Source organism: Bombina bombina, chromosome 4, assembly GCF_027579735.1.
Source record: "Bombina bombina isolate aBomBom1 chromosome 4, aBomBom1.pri, whole genome shotgun sequence".
NCBI lineage: Eukaryota > Metazoa > Chordata > Amphibia > Anura > Bombinatoridae > Bombina > Bombina bombina.
The window spans coordinates 840146687-840159800 of NC_069502.1; the positions used below are offsets into that span (position 1 = coordinate 840146687).

Here is a 13114-nt window from a genome sequence, read left to right on the forward strand (position 1 = left end):
ACATTACCCTAGAGGCATTGTCCTGCCTCTCTGTGAAGTCCAACGACCCCTTGGGGTAAAAGTCTCTTCCAGTCCAGGAAAAGGCCAAGCAACAGAGAGATTCAGCCATCCTTTACTTTTGAGGCTTAAAAACAAAGCAAGGAGGAGAAAACAGAGGAAGCATCCTCCTAGTAGGAGCTAGTTATTTTCAGGTTGGAGGGCGTTGATTTTCCGTAGCCAGATAACTTCTCACCGCTTGTGGTGAATTGAAGAATTTTACGCCATATGGTGTTTGTAGACGAAGTTTCGCCGGGAAAAGCAGCGCCACTTGGCGTCCCTGTTCATGTAGCTGGGAGCAGAGCGGAGCAAATTCTTTCCTCTGTCTAGAGACCTCCAGTGAGAAGTCCTGGAAGAGGAGCAGCTTGGAACCTTCGTATATTAGCTCTTTATGTGAACGGTAGGCTTTCAGGATCTTTAATTTTTCTTGAAAATTTAGGCACTTGAAAATGACCTGTCTAGGTTTGGCTCCTGCTTGGTCTCCTGCCCTCTCTGGGCCCACTCGGTGTGCTCGTTCTACATCAATTGGGAGAATGTCAGGATGTATGCCCAATAGCCTGGGGAGCTTCAGTGCTGTGAATTCGAGAAGGTCTTTGCCCCTAATGGACTCTGGAACTCCTACGATGCGTAGATTGTTGCGGCGGCTTCTGTTCTCCAGATCATCTATGCGATCCTGGAGCACTTGCGTTTTCTTTACTAATTGCTTGACTGTGGTATCTGTGGCAAGTTGCCTGTCTTCCGCATCTGAGATGCGGGTTTCGGCTGCAGTTAAGCGTGAAGAAAATTGGCGTACTTCGCTTGTTAGCGTGTCAACCCCTGTTTGCAGAGAATCCATCTTTGGGAGAAAGAAGGATTTTAATTCTTGCAAGAGGGCAGAGTGTGAGGTTGAATCTGAGGCCCCCGCATGGTCTGGTATAGCTGAGCCCTCTGCCTGAATGTCTGATAAGTGTTTCAGTCTCTTTTCACTGGTCTTTGATCTGTGAGCCATGTCAGGTTTATTGGAGGGAGAGAGTTTATGAAAGTATTTGTCCACTTTCATTAGAGTGGGGTGTGGGGTCTTCTGTGCATATAGGGCAGGTGAGCGTGATGGTGCAATATTCAAGTAGATGCTAGCCTCCGGTGTTGTGCCCCAAGAGGATACCTTAGTCTTGGGGGGTAAAAAAGTTCAGTCTGCGTCCCCTTTACTGTTGCACGGTTTCTGCACAGCTGTTGGAGTGTTGAATGCCGCTTTGCTATATATTGATGCAGTTGGAGGAGGTATAAACAGGATCAGGCATAAGTGTGTCTTTTGATGTATGTAATTGGCACTTGATGGGGGGAGGAAAATATCCTGATGTGGGGTGGGGGGACCCAGAGGGATTTTTAATGTGCAAGCAACGGTTTTCACTTTCTGGGATAACGTGGCGCAGTCAGGGCAAACTGCAAGTTAAGGCCACGATGTAATGTAAAGTTCTCTGTGCAGTGTTCAATGAACTCTCACTATGCTCACCACTCTCGAACCAGTCTTGATACACTATTGTCCCTGGAGAGCATATAGAGACAGTATGTTGTCTGTGCCGATATCACTGAGCTGTGGTGTGTTTTCTTTGGCTGCGTGTCCCCTGTCCTTTCCCCACCTCACCATTCACTGCTGTCTTTCCACACAAAGTTAACGTTCGCGCCTTTCATGAACGTTACTCACCATTGCCCACAATATGGAGTGTAGCGGGTGCTTTGTGGCACTTTGCGCCCCTTTACTCCCTCCACACCTGTGATTGAGGCCGGGTAAAAACCAAGATGGCGTCGGTAGTGTGTGAAATCCTTTTGCGATCAATGGCCTCCAGGAGCCGGAGCCGATGGAATATGCTCCGCGCACTTCAGTAGACGGCTGGCACTGTGCAATGGTCACTAGTCCAGCAAGTCTGTTATGCGGGGCCCAGCAGAAAATTGATAGATTTTAGGGGTATTTGCGATCCGACTAGCGGAGCTCTGTTAGGACACGTCTGCTCTGTTGGCCCGCCCACCGGAAGTCGTCTACCTGAAAATTTTACAGAAAATTCAATCCATCTGATTTATCATTTATTTGTAAAATATAGTTTAAAGCAAATCCACTAACCTACAAATCTTTATTGAAGAAAATATCACATGCTAATTTTATAAAAAATACAAAAAATCTCATATATTGTTCATTTGTAAAACTCGACAAACGTACCAAAGCCCAGAACACACAAAAAACCTCCAATGCATTATTATTTAGATGTCTAAAACAACTCCTACAAAAACCATCCGGATGTAATTGAATGTCAGGCGCTGTGGCTTAGTTGGTTAAAGCGCCTGTCTTGTAAACAGGAGATCCTGAGTTCAAATCTCAGCGGTGCCTTCTCCAAATCTGCCATATTTAATAGATATTAAAAAAGTATAAAGGTCTCTAAAATACAATGTAGGATAATTTAAATGTGTGTTAAATTACATGATAATATAAGTTGTTTATTGGATGTTAAAATGTAAATGGCATAGAATGTGCATTTTTTCTTAATATTTCAGGCCATGTCAGTCTCTGAGACCAAAAAAAAAACCTGGTACTTCAAAGCGCTGTGGCTTAGTTGGTTAAAGCGCCTGTCTAGTAAACAGGAGATCCTGAGTTTGAATCTCAGCAGTGCCTTTCTATTTTTAAAAAGCATTATATGATAAAAAGATTTTTAAAAATGCATAAAAGGTCTAGCAGGACATCAATAGTGAGTAGAGTAACAAATTGGGATAAGATAGTTGCTGTATGCATACGTACTTTAAAAAATAAAAGTAAAATCCTTCTTCAGTGATTAAATGAATATCATAACATTAGTCAAAGGATAATGGTTAGTATATTGTAATTACAACACATTTCTACAACTTTAAAGACTTACATTTCAAATTTTACATGTAGATAGTTCAACTTATTCTTCCTAGTTCGATAGTAATACCGAATCATGTCTTTTATCAATATTCTGGGCAAATATAAAAGAATAATAATAATTGGAAGATTCCCAGACGTTTCTTCTTCATATATTAGATAAACTTTCAAAACATAGATGAAATGATTTGAAACTAAGATTATATTTTTGTTTGTTTACAGCTTTTTAAGTCAATGGTAGAGGTCTACAAATTTCACAATCATCTGACCCACTTCGATAGATGTTACTCAAGCATATTTTGATAAAAGTTGAGTCATTATTGATATGAGTACTCACTGGAATAGGAAGATTTTTTAAAGTTTGAGATTTTAATGTATAAACATCATGAATTGCGCAGAGTAAAATTTTAATTTAATATTTTAATGTATGCAGTAAACAACATCAAATCTTCTTAAAAAGCCTACTTGAATCCAGTTGACAGCATTTTCCCTATTGAGGCTGAACACAAAAAGCATGGCCCAAAGCGAAGTGAAGCCACTAACGATCAAATCTCTTTTAGCAAAAAAAATATTACCTGAAAATTTTACAGAAAATTCAATCCATCTGATTTATCATTTATTTGTAAAATATAGTTTAAAGCAAATCCACTAACCTACAAATCTTTATTGAAGAAAATATCACATGCTAATTTTATAAAAAATACAAAAAATCTCATATATTGTTCATTTGTAAAACTCGACAAACGTACCAAAGCCCAGAACACACAAAAAACCTCCAATGCATTATTATTTAGATGTCTAAAACAACTCCTACAAAAACCATCCGGATGTAATTGAATGTCAGGTGCTGTGGCTTAGTTGGTTAAAGCGCCTGTCTTGTAAACAGGATATCCTGAGTTCGAATCTCAGCAGTGCCTTCTCCAAATCTGCCATATTTAATTGATATTAAAAAAGTATAAAGGTCTCTAAAATACAATGTAGGATAATTTAAATGTGTGTTAAATTACATGATAATATAAGTTGTTTATTGGATGTTAAAATGTAAATGGCATAGAATGTGCTTTTTTTCTTAATATTTCAGGCCATGTCAGTCTCTGAGACCAAAAAAAAAACCTGGTACTACAAGGCGCTGTGGCTTAGTTGGTTAAAGCGCCTGTCTAGTAAACAGGAGATCCTGAGTTCGAATCTCAGCAGTGCCTTTCTATTTTTAAAAAGCATTAGATGATAAAAAGATTTTTAAAAATGCATAAAAGGTCTAGCAGGACATCAATAGTGAGTAGAGTAACAAATTGGGATAAGATAGTTGCTGTATGCATACGTACTTTAAAAAATAAAAGTAAAATCCTTCTTCAGTGATTAAATGAATATCATAACATTAGTCAAAGGATAATGGTTATGTCAACAATTTGCCTTTCATTATCCCTTTAAGGCAAGATCTCCTCCCCTAACACATTTCTATTTATTCACCTCTTTTCCCAGAAATCATTGCTTGATTATTGGAAGTGGAATAGGAGACCAGTACCAGTCTTTCTATCTCCTTAACATTAAGAAGCCCTAAAGTTTTCTGACATTTATTATATTCTAAATCTAACTTTTGTAATTTTCCTTTTCTCATATTGGAATAATACCTTTTGTTATTTACTCCTATCAAAGTTGGAGTAAACTCTAACCAAATCTTCAGCTGCGTGAATCTACAGCACTCTGTGTTTCAACCGGAACGGACTGACAGGCAGCGGGTGACGTCATCACCGCTCTCACTGCGCACCACGCCGGAGTCGAAGGATCGCTGCTCTCTGTGGTTGCTGCTCACCCGCTCTTCACTGAACGCTCTTGTTTTCTAAGAGTCTAGTATCTCAACTATCCTCTGTAACATCACAGTCAACTCCTGAATCAGGTATGTGCACCAACGAATACTTTAATAGCATGCTAGGACATAACCAAGTTCGTAATGCATTACTGAAAATCTCATTCTACTATGTGGAACTATAATATCCTATAAAAATTCACATTATTCTATTCTCGGATCATTCTAAGGAGTTTAACTTTGTTTATATCAGAAAGTTATCTATATTGTGTTTAACTTTTCCACAATAACTCTATTTATTTTTTATATGAGTTATTCAGTTTCATCTCACTAAATCACCAATGATTATGAGTCTATGCTGTTCATTCATTACTTAAGATAGAATCCATTTTTTCTCTCTAACTCACTTATTTGAGTATATCATTCCTTCTAAGTCGCATAGAAATGACATTTATCACGAATCTAAAATAAACTCTGTAATCATACAGGTACCTAATATCTAAGTCATGGTATTATTGGTGATAATGATTACATACACTTTAAACTATCAAAACTTGAAACATTATTGTTTAATCTAAACTGTTTCCTATCACAGAATAATCAAGCCTATAAAAATAATAATTTGTTTTTTGTAGATTCTGATTTAGACCATAATGGATCCCATAGAAATGGCAAATCAAGTCACCACCTTAAATCAAAAGGTGGAAATTCTGGCTCAAGGGTTAACTGAATTAAAAAATGAGAACAGCAGTCTAAAACAAATCATAAATGAATTAGTGACTCAAAAAGCAAATGAGACACCCGAACCACAGGTAAATTCCCCAACACCTTTCGGTGGGGACCGCACGAAATTTCGTGAATATAAGAACGCTTGTTTACTTCTATTCACTTTGAAACCTCGTACCTACCGTACAGAAAAGATCAAAGTTTTTACTGCTATATCCTACCTAACTGGGGAGCCAAGAGTTTGGGCTGACAGATTCCTTGAGACAGAGGATCCAATTCTGAATTCCCTAGAAAATTTCTTCCAAACAATGGCCATCCTTTATGATGATTTAAACAAATAACAAACTGCCGAACAAAGACTAAGAACCCTTAAACAGGGAAAAAGACCAGTGGAAGATTATATAGCAGATTTTCAGCTATGGGCCACGGATTCAGAGTGGAACACAGTCTGTTTAAAAAACCAGTTTCGTATTGGACTATCTGAATACTTAAAGGATGAACTGTCTAGGGTAGAGTTCCCAGACAGTCTAGATGCTTTAATTAAATTATGTATCTCCATGGATAGGAGGTATCGTGAAAGGAAGATTGAAAAGCACTCATATGAAACAACACCTAAAAGATCATTCCATGCTTATCAAGAAAAAACCTACTCGAGCCCCATACCCATGGAGATAGGTACCATTCGTGGACCTTTATCCCAGGAAGAAAAACAAAGGAGAAGATCTGCAAATCTTTGCTTATATTGTGCAAATAAAGATCACGATGTTGCCACCTGTCCTATCCTAACTCGCCAGAAGAAGGGTAAGTGTACTTATAGTTGTGCTTGTGAAAATCAAAAACACCCTTCACACTTATCCCTAAAATTGTCTTTACAGTGGGACAATCAACAACTTCAGAACGAAGCCATTATTGATTCCGGTGCTGATGGTATATTTCTTGTTGAGTCAATAGTAAAATACAATAAAATTCCAATTCTGCAGAAAACCACTCCTGTTTTTGTTAGAGTAATTGATGGTACCCAGATCTTAAAGGGTCCGATCACTCACCACACAATACCATTATTAACCATCTCACCAGATGGTCACAAAGAATATCTAACATACGATATTATACCAAGTTCAATACATCCCATAGTTCTTGGCCTACCATGGTTACAAAAACATAACCCATCCATAGATTGGTCTCAAAATAAGGTTACTTTCACCTCACAGTTTTGTTCAGAGACATGTTATCCATATGTAAATATTGGACACATAGGCTCTGCAATACCACAAGAATATTATGAATTTAATGATGTCTTTAATTTAAAAAATGCTGAATCACTACCACCTCATAGACATTTTGATTGTCCGATTGACATCAAACCTGGAGTAGAAATACCTTCAGGAAAAAATTTTCCATTGTCGCAAAAAGAATTGATTCATCTAAGAGATTATTTAGATGAAAACCTAAGAAAAGGTTTCATTTCTCCATCATCATCACCAGTAGCTTCTGCAATATTCTTTGTCACCAACAAAGATGGCACTCTCAGACCCATAATAGATTACCGTGCACTAAACTCAGTAACCATAAAAAATAGATACCCATTACCACTCATCCCAGAAATAATTGAACGTCTCACTGGGGCAACCATATTCACTAAACTAGATTTAAAAGGTGCATACAATTTAATAAGAATGAGATCTGGTGATGAGTGGAAAACAGCATTTAAAACAAGATACGGCTTATTTCAATATAACGTTATGCCTTTTGGTTTAACGAATGCTCCTGCCACATTCCAGTTCTTTATAAATGAAATCTTTAAAGAATTAATGGATGTGTGCGTAATTGTATATCTGGATGATATACTTGTTTATTCAAAATCTATAGAAGAGCATAGGAAACATGTAAGGTGGGTTCTTTCAACACTACGTGATCATCAGTTATACGCAAAGTTGGAAAAATGCCAATTTCACAAAGATACTATTAAATTTTTGGGTTATATAATTTCTCCCAAAGGTATAGAGATGGATCAGGAAAAGGTCACAGCCATAATCAATTGGCAAACACCCACTACCTTGAAATCCCTTCAACGATTTCTAGGATTTTCAAATTTTTACAGAAAATTTATAAATCATTATTCAACCATTGTTCAACCCTTAACTCAACTAACAGGAAAACAAAAATTTGTTTGGGATACCAATGCAGAACATGCCTTTCAAACTTTGAAGGAGAAATTCACAACAGCTCCTATTCTAAGTTTACCCAATCCAGACTTGCCATACACTTTACAGGTAGATGCTTCCAATGTTGGAATTGGAGCCATTCTCTTACAACCTGGAAACCAAGATAATCATCTCCATCCTATCGCCTATTTTTCTCGAAGACTAACTCCTGCCGAGACAAACTATTCTATAGGCGATAAGGAGTTACTTGCGATGAAATCAGCAATGGAGCACTGGCGACATCTCTTGGAGGGAACCACAATCCCATTCCAGGTTCATACAGATCATAAAAATCTTCAATATTTGAAGAAAAATAAAACTCTCTCTTCAAGACAGGTTCGCTGGGCATTGTTTCTGGATAGGTTTAATTTTTTACTTACCCACATACCAGGTACAAAGAATGTAACAGCAGACGCTTTATCCCGGTCATTTGATTCAACTGCAGACACTCAAACTATGGCCTATATTATTCCACCAACTAAAATCATAGCTGCAGCAGTCCTAGAGACATCTGACTTATACCAAGCACAACATTTAGATCCTGACATTCCACCAATTTGTACCCCAGATTCTGAATCTGGTTTATATTTGAATGATGGATTGATATATGTTCCATCATCTCTAAGGAAGCAGATCATTCAACAACATCACGATACCCCTTTAGCCGGACATCCAGGCATAGGTAAAACTACTGATCTTATCAGTAGAGAATACTGGTGGCCACAAATGAAGGCCGACATCCACACTTATATAATAAATTGTCAAATCTGCGCAAGGAAAAAGAAGGAACATCATAAACCTTATGGATGTTTATTACCATTACCCATACCCATAAAGCCTTGGGATATGATTGCAATAGATTTTATTGTTGAATTGCCCATCTCCAATGGTCACAATACCATAATGGTTGTAGTAGACCATTTAACTAAATTGGCTCATTTCATTCCATTAAAGAGAACACCTACTGCTTACACAACTGCAAAAGTCTTCCATAGTCATATTGTTAAACTACATGGATTACCTACCTCCATTGTAACAGATCGTGGATGTCAATTCACCTCCAAATTTTGGAAATTTTTATGCAAGACCTTACAGATCTCATTACGACTCACTACAGCTTTCCATCCTCAGTCCAATGGACTAACAGAACGATTAAACCAGACTCTCGAACAATATTTGAGATGCTTTATATCATCTCAACAAGACGATTGGTATGATTACTTACCTAGTGCCGAATTCGCATATAATAATTCAGTCAATTCTTCATCCAAAATCTCTCCATTTTTTGCTACTTATGGTTTTCATCCACGTGCTTATCCTAACTCACTAACGTGCTCACATTCTCCATCAGTCTCCTCTTACACTGAAACTTTGAAAAACGTCATGGACTCACTACATGACCATCTTGTTAATGCTAAAGAAACTCAAAAGAAATACTTTGACAAGAAACGATTACCATCACCTGAATACAAACCTCAAGATATGGTATGGTTTTTCTACGAGGAACCTCAAGTTACCAGTTCCGAGTAAAAAACTGGCGGATCAGTATATTGGTCCATTCCCGATTCTCAAAGTAATCAATGAGAATGCGGTGACTTTAAAGTTACCTCCCACTATGAGAATTCACCCCTCGTTCCATGTATCATTACTGAAACCGTTCATTGGAACTGAGATTCCTTCTACTGATATCCACACCATCCCGGATCCACTGGATTATGAAGTCGATCAGATCCTGGACTCCAGGATTCGTAGGAGGAAGCTTGAGTACCTAGTCCATTGGAAGGATTATGGTGATGATGAGAACTCCTGGGTCCTCTTACGTGACTTAAATGCTCCTGATTTGTTGAGGGAGTTTCATGTTCGTTATCCCTGTAAACCTGGTCCTCAGGTTGCTGGGAGGGGCTCTTGAATGGGGGGATCTGTCAACAATTTGCCTTTCATTATCCCTTTAAGGCAAGATCTCCTCCCCTAACACATTTCTATTTATTCACCTCTTTTCCCAGAAATCATTGCTTGATTATTGGAAGTGGAATAGGAGACCAGTACCAGTCTTTCTATCTCCTTAACATTAAGAAGCCCTAAAGTTTTCTGACATTTATTATATTCTAAATCTAACTTTTGTAATTTTCCTTTTCTCATATTGGAATAATACCTTTTGTTATTTACTCCTATCAAAGTTGGAGTAAACTCTAACCAAATCTTCAGCTGCGTGAATCTACAGCACTCTGTGTTTCAACCGGAACGGACTGACAGGCAGCGGGTGACGTCATCACCGCTCTCACTGCGCACCACGCCGGAGTCGAAGGATCGCTGCTCTCTGTGGTTGCTGCTCACCCACTCTTCACTGAACGCTCTTGTTTTCTAAGAGTCTAGTATCTCAACTATCCTCTGTAACATCACAGTCAACTCCTGAATCAGGTATGTGCACCAACGAATACTTTAATAGCATGCTAGGACATAACCGAGTTCGTAATGCATTACTGAAAATCTCATTCTACTATGTGGAACTATAATATCCTATAAAAATTCACATTATTCTATTCTCGGATCATTCTAAGGAGTTTAACTTTGTTTATATCAGAAAGTTATCTATATTGTGTTTAACTTTTCCACAATAACTCTATTTATTTTTATATGAGTTATTCAGTTTCATCTCACTAAATCACCAATGATTATGAGTCTATGCTGTTCATTCATTACTTAAGATAGAATCCATTTTTTCTCTCTAACTCACTTATTTGAGTATATCATTCCTTCTAAGTCGCATAGAAATGACATTTATCACGAATCTAAAATAAACTCTGTAATCATACAGGTACCTAATATCTAAGTCATGGTATTATTGGTGATAATGATTACATACACTTTAAACTATCAAAACTTGAAACATTATTGTTTAATCTAAACTGTTTCCTATCACAGGTTAGTATATTGTAATTACAACACATTTCTACAAATTTAAAGACTTACCTTTCAAATTTTACATGTAGATAGTTCAACTTATTCTTCCTAGTTCAATAGTAATACCGAATCATGTCTTTTATCAATATTCTGGGCAAATATAAAAGAATAATAATAATTGGAAGATTCCCAGATGTTTCTTCTTCATATATTAGATAAACTTTCAAAACATAGATGAAATGATTTGAAACTAAGATTATATTTTTGTTTGTTTACAGTTGACAGCATTTTCCCTATTGAGGCTGAACACAAAAAGCATGGCCCAAAGCGAAGTGAAGCCACTAACGATCAAATCTCTTTTAGCAAAAAAATATTACCTGAAAATTTTACAGAGAATTCAATCCATCTGATTTATCATTTATTTGTAAAATATAGTTTAAAGCAAATCCACTAACCTACAAATCTTTATTGAAGAAAATATCACATGCTAATTTTATAAAAAATACAAAAAATCTCATATATTGTTCATTTGTAAAACTCGACAAACGTACCAAAGCCCAGAACACACAAAAAACCTCCAATGCATTATTATTTAGATGTCTAAAACAACTCCTACAAAAACCATCCGGATGTAATGGAATGTCAGGCGCTGTGGCTTAGTTGGTTAAAGCGCCTGTCTTGTAAACAGGAGATCCTGAGTTCGAATCTCAGCAGTGCCTTCTCCATATCTGCCATATTTAATTGATATTAAAAAAGTATAAAGGTCTCTAAAATACAATGTAGGATAATTTAAATGTGTGTTAAATTACATGATAATATAAGTTGTTTATTGGATGTTAAAATGTAAATGGCATAGAATGTGCTTTTTTTCTTAATATTTCAGGCCATGTCAGTCTCTGAGACAAAAAAAACACCTGGTACTACAAGGCGCTGTGGCTTAGTTGGTTAAAGCGCCTGTCTAGTAAACAGGAGATCCTGAGTTTGAATCTCAGCAGTGCCTTACTATTTTTAAAAAGCATTATATGATAAAAAGATTTTTAAAAATACATAAAAGGTCTAGCAGAACATCAATAGTGAGAAGAGTAACAAATTGGGATACGATAGTTGCTGTATGCATACGTACTTTAAAAAATAAAAGTAAAATCCTTCTTCAGTGATTAAATGAATATCATAACATTAGTCAAAGGATAATGGTTAGTATATTGTAATTACAACACATTTCTACAACTTTAAAGACTTACCTTTCAAATTTTACATGTAGATAGTTCAACTTATTCTTCCTAGTTCGATAGTAATACCGAATCATGTCTTTTATCAATATTCTGGGCAAATATAAAAGAATAATAATAATTGGAAGATTCCCAGACTTTTCTTCTTCATATATTAGATAAACTTTCAAAACATAGATGAAATGATTTGAAACTAAGATTATATTTTTATTGTTTACAGCTTTTTAAGTCAATGGTAGAGGTCTACAAATTTCACAATCATCTGACCCACTTCGATACATGTTACTCAAGCATATTTTGATAATATTTGAGTCATTATTGATATGAGTACTCACTGGAATAGGAAGATTTTTTAAAGTTTGAGATTTTAATGTATAAACATCATGAAATGCGCAGAGTAAAATTTTAATTTAATATTTTAATGTATGCAGTAAACAACATCAAATCTTCTTAAAAAGCCTACTTGAATCCAGTTGACAGCATTTTCCCTATTGAGGCTGAACACAAAAAGCATGGCCCAAAGCGAAGTGAAGCCACTAACGATCAAATCTCTTTTAGCAAAAAAAATATTACCTGAAAATTTTACAGAAAATTCAATCCATCTGATTTATCATTTATTTGTAAAATATAGTTTAAAGCAAATCCACTAACCTACAAATCTTTATTGAAGAAAATATCACATGCTAATTTTATAAAAAATACAAAAAATCTCATATATTGTTCATTTGTAAAACTCGACAAACGTACCAAAGCCCAGAACACACAAAAAACCTCCAATGCATTATTATTTAGATGTCTAAAACAACTCCTACAAAAACCATCCGGATGTAATAGAATGTCAGGCGCTGTGGCTTAGTTGGTTAAAGTGCCTGTCTTGTAAACAGGAGATCTCTGAGTTCGAATCTCAGCAGTGCCTTCTCCAAATCTGCCATATTTAATTGATATTAAAAAAGTATAAAGGTCTCTAAAATACAATGTAGGATAATTTAAATGTGTGTTAAATTACATGATAATATAAGTTGTTTATTGGATGTTAAAATGTAAATGGCATAGAATGTGCTTTTTTTCTTAATATTTCAGGCAATGTCAGTCTCTGAGACAAAAAAAAACACCTGGTACTACAAGGCGCTGTGGCTTAGTTGGTTAAAGCGCCTGTCTAGTAAACAGGAGATCCTGAGTTTGAATCTCAGCAGTGCCTTACTATTTTTAAAAAGCATTATATGATAAAAAGATTTTTAAAAATACATAAAAGGTCTAGCAGGACATCAATAGTGAGAAGAGTAACAAATTGGGATACGATAGTTGCTGTATGCATACATACTTTAAAAAATAAAAGTAAAATCCT

At 36.2% G+C, this 13114-nt stretch overlaps 3 non-coding genes across 3 annotated transcripts; all 3 read left to right on the forward strand.

The window, feature by feature from the left end:
- The first annotated feature begins 2321 nt into the window (after positions 1-2321).
- On the forward strand, positions 2322-2395 carry TRNAT-UGU (transfer RNA threonine (anticodon UGU)). The gene has a single exon. It is a non-coding gene; the product is annotated as a tRNA-Thr (tRNA).
- Positions 2396-4030: 1635 nt separating this feature from the next.
- Positions 4031-4104, forward strand: TRNAT-AGU (transfer RNA threonine (anticodon AGU)). The gene has a single exon. It is a non-coding gene; the product is annotated as a tRNA-Thr (tRNA).
- Positions 4105-11185: 7081 nt separating this feature from the next.
- Positions 11186-11259, forward strand: TRNAT-UGU (transfer RNA threonine (anticodon UGU)). The gene has a single exon. It is a non-coding gene; the product is annotated as a tRNA-Thr (tRNA).
- Positions 11260-13114: the final 1855 nt, after the last annotated feature.